Genomic DNA, 10,135 nt, shown 5'->3' on the forward strand with positions numbered 1-10,135 from the left:
ATAAAATCCACACTTACCTTACGGAGTTTCTAATTGGATCCCGAAGAACTATTACTCCTGAAATCCAAGCTACTAAAGTTTCGAGAAATTGGGCTGCTGTTACTTCTATTGTTAACTCGTGACGAGGTGATACAATTTTCTGAGTCGCATAATTTTGTTGGACTAGCTTTCAATAACTACCTTAAACATCATTTCTCAACACTAAAAAGATGAGAGGATAAGAAACGAGAGGGATTGTGCTTCTGTGTGTCAAAGGTACAAAGTTTTCTGCTCCGGCACTTCGTAATATGGCCCTGCTAAACCAAGTATGGATGCAGAATCTCTGTTGACAGAAACCTGCTAATCTATCGCAGTACCAAAAGTTTCAACTCCAGTAGCATGGAATGCTTACTGGCCTTCCAGCATAGTCAGAGTGACTGCGTTTTGCATATGTGAGTCCCCCTTCGATATCGCCCTATCGGAGTACCCCGAGTTCCTTTCCGTAAAGTAACCGGGCTCTTTAGGTTCAGGCAGGACGAATCCACAATTGAGTATCATACAAATTGCAGACGACATAGCCGGCCTATCTTCAGGGAACTTTTGGACACACAACAAGCCCCCCTGAATGCATCTTTCCACATGGGTTCTGTCAAATGAGCTGTGCATGCATTCATCCATTATATCCAAGGCCTGACCTTCACTCCAAAGCAGCCACGCCTGAAGAAAAATTGGAACTTGTTACTTAGTCATTGAAAGATAGCCACGAATGACCGTGTAAAAGATCATAGAGATGCAGAATGCCAGAATTACTAGTGCCTGTTTACTTACATGTCCGAGAAGGTTGTGGTGATGGCTTGGATGGGAAAATCCTCTGCTCCTTTGCTGCTGATTATCTCCAACAGGAGCACGCCAAAGCTATATATGTCTGACTTCAAAGAGAATTTCCCATCAAAAGCATACTCAGGAGCCATGTAGCCGTTGCATTTCTGCAAAAGAAAGCTTTTATGCTGTCGTCCTCTGTTATAACGAGTGATTCATATCAAGAACCAACGCCCCCACCAAAAAAAAAAAAGGAGAGGAAAGACTTACTAAGTTCCAATTACTCTTTTTGTTCTCGCTTCTTTTATGTTAGCTCCAAAGATTCTTGCACAGCCAAAGTTGGAGATTTTAGGGTTTAGGTTGTCATCTAGTAATATGTTGCTTGTTTTAAGATCTCTGGGTATAACTTGCAGTTTGGAATCATGGTGGAGATAGAGAAGTCCTCTCGCAATACTGACAACAATGTCAAACCGTCTTTGCCATGTCAACAACACACTCTATTCTTGATCTGTGGACGGTTCATAATTCGCACAGTCAATCTCTAGATCAGTATCATATGAAAGAAAATCATTTGATCGGTAGGGAGGTAAAATGTGAAATTGTCTTACCTAATATGAAGTAATTCAAGCTCTTGTTGTCCATATACTTGTAAAGCAAGATTCGCTCCTCTCCCTCAATGCAACAACCAAGAAGTCCGACAAGATTCCGGTGTTGAAGTCGCGCGATCAAGAGCACTTCATTCTTGAACTCTTCAAGGCCTTGCCCTGAACTCCTTGATAGCCTCTTGACTGCTATTAGCTGTCCTGTCTGAAGATTTCCCTACACAAATAGCGGCATCTTTTTTATACTGCGTCTCCGGTTTGGTGTAGAATTCTATATGATATCCTATAAACGCTGTACCTTGTAAACAGAACCGAAGCCACCAGCCCCAATCACATTGTCATCAGAGAAGTTGTTCGTGGCACTTACAATGGCAGCCAGATCGTATAATGGTAAAGCGATGTCCTCTTTTGTGATTTCTAGATCAAGTAAAGTAACATCCGTTGATTTGCATCAACATAGGACCTGAGCTAGCACGCCTATTAAACCAATTGAAGCAATGCAGCTTTGAGTTTTAACGAAATCTGCCTCAATCAAAGATCAGGCTTACCTCCGATACTGATTCTCCTTTTCCTATGCTTTAGATACCACAATGCAGTTCCGACCAAAAGCAATCCACCAACGATTGAACTCGATATGACAGCGATGATAATTATTTTCCTCCTGGTGCGGTCACGAATGTCATCTAGAGTAGAGAAAAAGAGTTGCGAACATGAAGTATTTCCACATTTATATTGCCCATGTAGCAAGTACATCAGTAACTTACAAGAGAAAAAGTTAATTGGCATTGGCATGCATACCTAGTTCAGAAACTGATAGGCGTACGTATGGAGTTTGCGTGTAGTTCCCTTCTTCGAGCACTCTCATGTCGATCAAGACCCCAAACCACATCAGACAGCCACTGCCTCCTCCTCTGATATCTGAATTAGCATAAGCCGTGCATGAACAGTTCTTCAAGCACTTGTCCTTGCATTCCTTGAGGCTCATACTCTTGTTAAGCGCAATCTCCAATAGGTTGGGCAGTTTAACTTCTTTAATTTCCAAAAAACCGTCTCCTTTTGAATAATTCGTGGGTATTGTCCTCTTGCATCCGCTAGAAAAATGAAGGACTGTCCCTTTGTCAGGCGACTTAGGCACGAAGCCTTTCACACATTCGCACAAGCTGGGGTTGCTGATGGCATTAGCACCGCACTTGCCATAAATATCGCAAGGATCACTAGGGTACTCGTGCAAGACATTCCACACGGCGCTTCTCGATCTATTCACCACAAAAAGCTGCAGCACTCCCAAATAGTTTAACGTCATTGTCGAGAAGAGTAGCCTGTTCTGAACCTCAAACATGAAGTAGATCTCAGTTTCATTGTACACGAACGTGGGTGCAATAACTGGATTTGGCGCAAGGGAAACGCCACCAAATTGAACTCCGTTCCATTGTCCGGTTCGAAATTCCTTGCTATGCACATGCACTTGGACTAATTCGTACTGAGGTAGACCCTGGCTGTAGTTTAACCCGTGGACATAGGGTGGGTTTGGTTCGACATTTAGAAGTAGCATTTGGCCCCGAATGCTCCTTTGAAAAATGTTGAACCGTTTGGCAAGCATTTCGAAGGAGCATTTGGCCAAATATTCCTCTTGGGAAGGCTGAAAGCCCAATGCTAGAAGCCCCAGCATTAGCTTTCAGCATTTGCATTCCCCCAAAGCTCTTTCCAAATGTCGAACCAAACCCACCCATAATCTCCAGGAAAAGGGTCGTCCACGCTTTTCTATGCAGTACGCCGTTCAAGGCCCGTTTTCAAGTTCAACCCCAGCTTCATACCAACTAAAAGCGTATCAGTTGGGTAATCAAAGCTTTGCCATGAATAAGCTTCATCAGCACTCGAACCGGATTTATCCCAAAGAATAAGATTTCCCGAATCCAGGAGCTGTGCAACTAGATTCCGGAGGACCCTGGACAACTTTGAAGACCCAACAACGCCGTTCGACTGGTTGAGAACAACTAGATTGCCCACATTGCTAAAAGTGAGAACACCATTACAATCCGCTAGCGGGTTGTTTCTGTTAGCAACCCACACGACTGTTTGAGGACCGAACTTGTACCATATACCCAAGTAGCGGCTAAAGTACACTATAAGTGCCAAAACTTGTGTACAGCACTCACGTTAGTGCCAAAACTTTCAAAACAATCACTTAAATGCCAACTTTTTTTAAAAACGATCACTTTAGTGCCAACTCCGATTTGAACCGACGTGGCTCGCCTGAAATCCGACTTGGCCTATTTTTTATTAATATTTGAGCTAACGTGGCTTGCTAGAGTTAGCACTAAGTGAGTGTTTTTCAAAAAATTTGACACTCAAATGATCGTTTTTTAAAAAGTTGGCACTTAAGTAATCGTTTTGAAAGTTTTGGCATCGACGTGATCGTTTTTCAAAAAGTTGACACTAAAGTGATCGTTTTGAAAATTTTGGTACTAAAATGAGTGTCGTACATAAGTTTTAGCACTTGTAGTGTACTTAAGCTTCCAAATAGCTCAAACTCGATTTGCCAATAGTAAAGAATCCTAACTCAAATGTTAGGTCTGAAGAAATCAATGTTTCTCCATAACTGATGGAGCGGTTCGTGGCCAAAGTATCGGCTGCTAGTGAAAAACCAATCATGGGGATGAAGATGAAAATGGAGAATGCGATCTTTGCCATTGTTTGCAGATGTCCTCTTCTAAGTTCTAACCCCATGTTTATAAGCAAACCATTTTAAACTCACCCACGAGTTGAACACAATTCAAACATTATTTATTGCTTTCCGCTTTAAGATTTACCTGTTCTTTGTCTGGTCTGCGCGCATATTCCCTTTGGTTCTCCGTTCTTAACTCCGACTTACTTTTTCCCTCTCCAAATGTCCATGTTTCACTTCATCCTCTTTGTCTATAGCAGTTTTTTTTTATGGACATTGCCAGTATAAAGGTTTTTGAGTAATCGTGAGAATAAGAGTGCATTGTGAGTTATAAATTTTTAATTAATTATTATTTGTTTTTGTGATCTAAAACAGATTTTTAGCATATCAGTCGACCGTCACATAGTGAAATTCCTTTTTGGATTCCAGGTTCATTCTAAAAGGCAGGAACTCGTACTCAGGCACCACTTTTCACTTAGGCCATGTTCATACCTCGTGCTTTTCTAGCTAAATCATTCTACGTCGGATGAAACTCGGACACTTTGATATGAACATAACACGTTTGCCTCTGTCGGGCCCATGATTCCTGGTCAATGATGATTCCAGGGTCAACCATGCCCGTTTGGACTTCATGAAACGACACGCGAAGTTAACACTCAGGGCGCCCTTTGGGCGAACTTTATTCGCGGGTGGTTCGAACCCTTCAAATGGGTTGGACGGTCTGGCAAAGAGAAACAAACGGCAGCAGCCGCCGTTTGTGGATGGGTGTGACGGAAGGAAGGGACTATGAAAAATGAGGCACGTGATTCGTTTGGGAAAAGTATCAAAAAAGTCCTAAATCTATTGTATTAATAATAGTTCAATTATAAACTTTTTATCGGTGCCAATTCAATCCTAAACATTTTACATTGATGCAAATTCAATCCTAAATCTTTTGAATTTGGGTCAATTAATTGAATCGAGCCAATTTTTGTCGAAAATTTGCTGACATGGACGTTGATTATCCTATGTTGCATAGCCAGCCTCGACGTTGATTTTTTAATATTATTAAATATCTTTATTTTTTTTGTTTTTTCCTTTTTTCTTTTGTCTCAATCATTAAAAAACTTATTTAAAATATTTAATAATATTAAAAATATCCACGTCAGCGTCGGCCATGCCACGTAGGACAAGCGACGCATGCTGAATTTCCGGCCAAAATTGATCGGATTAACTCAATGCAAAAGGTTTAGGACTGTATTGACATCAATACAAAAGGTTTATAACTGACTTGACACCAATAAAAGGTTTAGAACTGAATTGGCACTAATGCAAAAGGTTTAGGACTTAATTGACACCAATATAAAGTTTATGACTGAATTGATATCAATGCAATAGGTTTATGACTTTTTTTGACACTTTTCCCTAATTTGTTTCCTCAAAGAGTTATTGACATATCGGACTTCTCGCCTTATACATACGAGGGTCCGCCTTTCACCTTTGGATCTTCAATCATTGTCCAAGACAGAGGAAAAGAATTTGAAGGATGCCCATTTTAGGATTGTACTATAATTAATTGGACTATTGAAGTTTGTAATGTCCATCGGTTTGCATCAGCAAAGGACTATGAACAAAGGATCGCGCCTATCAAAACCAATTGAAGCACTGCAGCTTTGAGACTGTAACAGTATCTGCCTTAATCGAAGATCAGGCTACCTCCAATGCTGATTCTTCGTTTTTCTAAGCTTTATGCACCACAATGTATCCGGGAAAATCATCAAAAAAGCTCTATATATGTTGTAATTGTGTCAATTCTATATTGACATTACTCCATATTAATTGATGAGGAGTATCGCAGAGGCACAAATTCTAGTTACTAGTTTTTTGAAGAGGAAGAATACAAAGTTGCTTGGCACATCAGATCTATTTGTCTTTAGGTGGGAGATTGTTGGCATGAGAAGCCAAAATATTTCATTAAGGGCTTTTTTGTCTTTTGTCCTTTTTACTCCTAGGTTAAAAGCTATACCTCTTATATTAGCGATGTAAAAGGTAATAACCATCATAAGAGAAAAAAAAAAAAAAAAAGGAAGCGCAAAGTAGCGAATAGAGAGAAATAGAAAAAGAGAAGCCTTGACGGCATTCTTGAGTGTTTTCGATTTCTTTTTACTCTGATCTTGTCAGAAAATCAGCAATTGTATTCCTACTTTTCTCGAAAATTAGTGGATTCGCAGAGTACCTTTGCACGGAAACGTAGCTCAAATTTGGGTGAACTTCGATAATAAATTCTCTAGTGTGTTCTTCTGATTCTATTTTATTTATTATTATATTTTGCCAATGTAGATTATTTGCTAGGATTATTTTTCTAGAATCGGTGTGCAATTCCTAACAAACCATGCCCGTTTTGATACGACATGCGAAGTGAGCCGTTCTCAAGGGGTCATTTTAACCCTCCCAATGGGTTGGACGGTATGGTAAAAACGGATTGGAAGCTATAACGTAAAGAAGCGATTATGAAGATGATATAAGCAATTTGTTCGTTCAAGAGTTATTTATACATGAGAATTTTCCGAATTATCCGGGGGAAGATCGTCTGTACTTCTCCAGGAAGTCAGATGCCGTTCCAAACCAATTCTAAAGTTCAACCCCAGCTTGATACCAGCTAAAAGCGCGTCAGACGGGTAGTCGAAGCTTTCCCATAAATTGACTTCATCAAAACTTGATCCGGAATTATCCCAAAGAACAATATTTCTTGAATCCAGGAGCTGTGCAACCGGATTCTGAAGGACCCTGGACGAGTTTGAAGACCAAACAACATCGTTAGACTGGTTGACAACAACTAGATTGCCCAAATCGTCAAGGCTCGCGCTATTTTTATCTTTTTATTGGCTCCTGACATCCCCCAACTTGTTGATTTGACTACATTACCCTTTGTCGGTCCCACTCTTGATTAAAAAGTATTTCTTTTCTTTTCTTTTCGTTTCTTTTTCCTTTGCTTTCTTTTGTTTCAATTTACCGAAAGACAAAACTGCCCATATCCTTTTCAAATAACTTTTTTTTCACCCTAGCCGCTTCTCCTACACCCATAACATTTCAAGCTTCCTTCATGCTTGCTTTCTTCCGAACTTATTCTCTATTATTGTAATTTGAGCGAGCACCAATCATACATCAAAGTAAAGAAATGTTAGTTTTATCTGTGAAGTGTTTACTTTATTTCCATAAACTATCTTCATGATCGTGAATTTTTTATTTTGATTTTTAGTACAAGTTTACAAGAATTTACTCAGATTTAATGTTATGGTTGATGTATGTGTCATATACAATTTATCCATCTTTCATTATATATTTTTTTTCTTTGCACGGATGGTTATATAAAATTCTGATGCGTTTAAAATTGACAAAAAAAAACGTGTTTGTAAAAAGTTAGGATGGGTTGTCTTGTAATGTGATTATAATTGCTATAATTTCTTATGAACAGCTAATTATACCAGTAATCAAGGCAAAGATAGTATTCTATGTAATAATATTTAGAGTATTTTCTTATGCATTTGTATGATAATAATGGATGATTAGAATTTTTTATTTGGTTAACTTTGTCATATTTTTAATTTTTTTGAAAGTATCTATTAAAACTTAATGCAACAGTGGCATGGAAAATAAATGGTCATAAGACTATTGCATTCACCGAATAAAATGAAAGCGGAGCAGTTAAAGTACACGGATTACAACATAATGACACATATTAATATTATAATTGAGCGAATTGCGTACAAAATTGGTAAATGGTTCTTTTCACTCTTATTTATGCTTAGGTTATTTTTTTGTAGTTTCTTAATACAAAAAATGAGAAGTATCAACTCATTAACACAATAATTCGTTAGCGATCTACTCAATAAACTATTTCTTTTGGAAGAAGAGAACACCAATTTTGTTTCAAATGGAGTAGAAAAGGAAAAATTCGAAAAGAAGAAGAAAAGAAGGCAATAAATAATATTAAATCAAGAGTGGGCACCAAATTTAACACCTTAACAAATGTTGTTTGAAAGGAGCATGGTAGTTTTGTCTCTAACAAAATTGAAACAAAAGAAAACAAAAATAAAGATGAAAAAGATAATCTTAAGTTAAGAGTGAGACCCGCAAGGGTTAATGTAGTCAAATCCATGTGATAATGGAGTGTCATGAGGCAAAAATAAAGTAGAAATAGCGCGAGCCTAAATGTTAGAAACATGGGCCAGCGGGCTATTTATGTGGGCAACCACAACCCTTTTAGGATTGAACTTGTACCATATACCAAAGTAGCTCAAGCTATGAGGTGCCACGAGTAAAGAATCCTAGCTCAAAGGTTTGGTCCGAAGAAACCAATGTTTCTGGACCAGTTCGTGCCCTAAGTATCGGCTGCAAGCGACAACCAATCACGGGGACGATGATGTGAATGGAGAACATGATCTTTGCCATTGTTTGCAAATGTCATCTTCTAAGTTCTAGCTCCATCTTTATATGCAAATCACTCCAAACTTAACAACAACATGAACACGATTCCAACGGGTCCCCAAAGCCTGACGTTCTTTGTTGCTTTCCGCCTTGAGATTTGTCGGTTCCTTGTGCCAGTTTCCGCGCATATTCCCTTGGTCCTCTGTTCTCAACTCGGCCTACTTACATTTCTCCCTGTCCAAGTTCTCCATGTTCCATTTTATCCACTTTGTTTATAGCAGCCTCTTTGGATTCCGGTTGGATATTGAAAGGCAGGAACTCATACTGACGAACCTTCTTTCACTTCGGCCACGTTCAAACCTCGTACTTTTCCAGGTAAATCCTTCGGTGTCAGATGGAACTCAGACATTTCTCGATCTATTCGCCGCAAAAACCTGCATCACTCCCAAAGAGTTCAATTTAATTCTCGAAAAAAGTTGACTGTTCTGAACCTCAAACGTTAAGGATATCTCAGTTTCATTGTACACAAACATGGACACTTTAGCTGGATTTGGTTCCAAGGGAAGGCCACTAAATTGAACTCCGTTCCATTCCCCAGGTCGATATTTTATGCTATGCACATCCACTTGGTCTATTTCATACTAAGGTACGCCCTGGCTGTAGTTCAACCAACCGACATAATCTCCAGGAGAAGGGTTGTCCATGCTTTTCCATGCAGTCAGACGATATTCAAGACCCGTTTTCAAGTTCAACCCATGCTTCATACCTGGTAAAAGCGTGTCAGATGGGTAATCGAAGCTTTGCCATGCATAGGCTTTATCAGAACTCAAACTGGAATTATCCCAAAGAACAAGATTTCCCGAATCCAGGAGCCGCGCGGCTGGATTCCGGAGGACCCTAGACGAGTTTGAAGACCAAACAAAGCCATTAGACTGGTTGACAACAAGAAGATTACCCACATCGCTAAACGTAAGAACACCATTAAGATCAGCTAGCGGGTTGTTTCTGTTGGCAATCCACACGACCGCTTCAGGGATGAACTTGTACCAGATACGCAAGTAGCTCCTACTCGAGTTGCCAGGAGTAAAAAATCCTAGCTCAAAAGGTAGGTCCGAAGAAACCAATGTTTCTCCATAACTGATGGACCGGTTCGTGCCCAAAGTGTTGGCTGCAAGTGACAAACCGATCACGGTGACAATGATGAACATGTTGGCTGCTTGGACCGGTTTGCGCGCATATTCCCTTGGTTTTCTGCTCCTGGTGACTACTTTATATTTTCTCTCTCCAAGTTCTCCACATTCCACTTTATCCCCTTTGTTTATAGCGGCTTTTTTGAATTCCAGTTGGATATTAAGAGTCAGGAACTCCGGCTGACGGACCACTTTCACTTCGGCCATGTCCATACCTCCTACTTTTCCAGTTATATCACTAGTCAATACAAGGTCAGACGGACAGTTTTGACATGAGCAATGAGCATAACACCTTTGTCTCTGTCAAACCCAAGATCAACCAAGCCCGTTTGGACTTCATGAAACGACGGGGTCGTTTTAACCCTTCCAATAGGTTGGACCATACGGCAAAAACAATTAAACGGCAGCAAATTTTGCGGAGGCTGCAACGTAAAGGAGTTAATGAAGAATGAGACAGGTGACTTGTTCGCTCA

The 10,135-nt window shown here is 39.8% G+C and overlaps 1 pseudogene; it reads right to left on the bottom strand.

The window, feature by feature from the left end:
* Positions 1–387: 387 nt before the first annotated feature.
* Positions 388–9,869, bottom strand: LOC115755671 (annotated as a pseudogene).
* Between the last annotated feature and the right edge of the window lie 266 nt (positions 9,870–10,135).

The sequence above is a fragment of the Rhodamnia argentea genome, chromosome 2 (assembly GCF_020921035.1).
Source record: "Rhodamnia argentea isolate NSW1041297 chromosome 2, ASM2092103v1, whole genome shotgun sequence".
Lineage (NCBI taxonomy): Eukaryota > Viridiplantae > Streptophyta > Magnoliopsida > Myrtales > Myrtaceae > Rhodamnia > Rhodamnia argentea.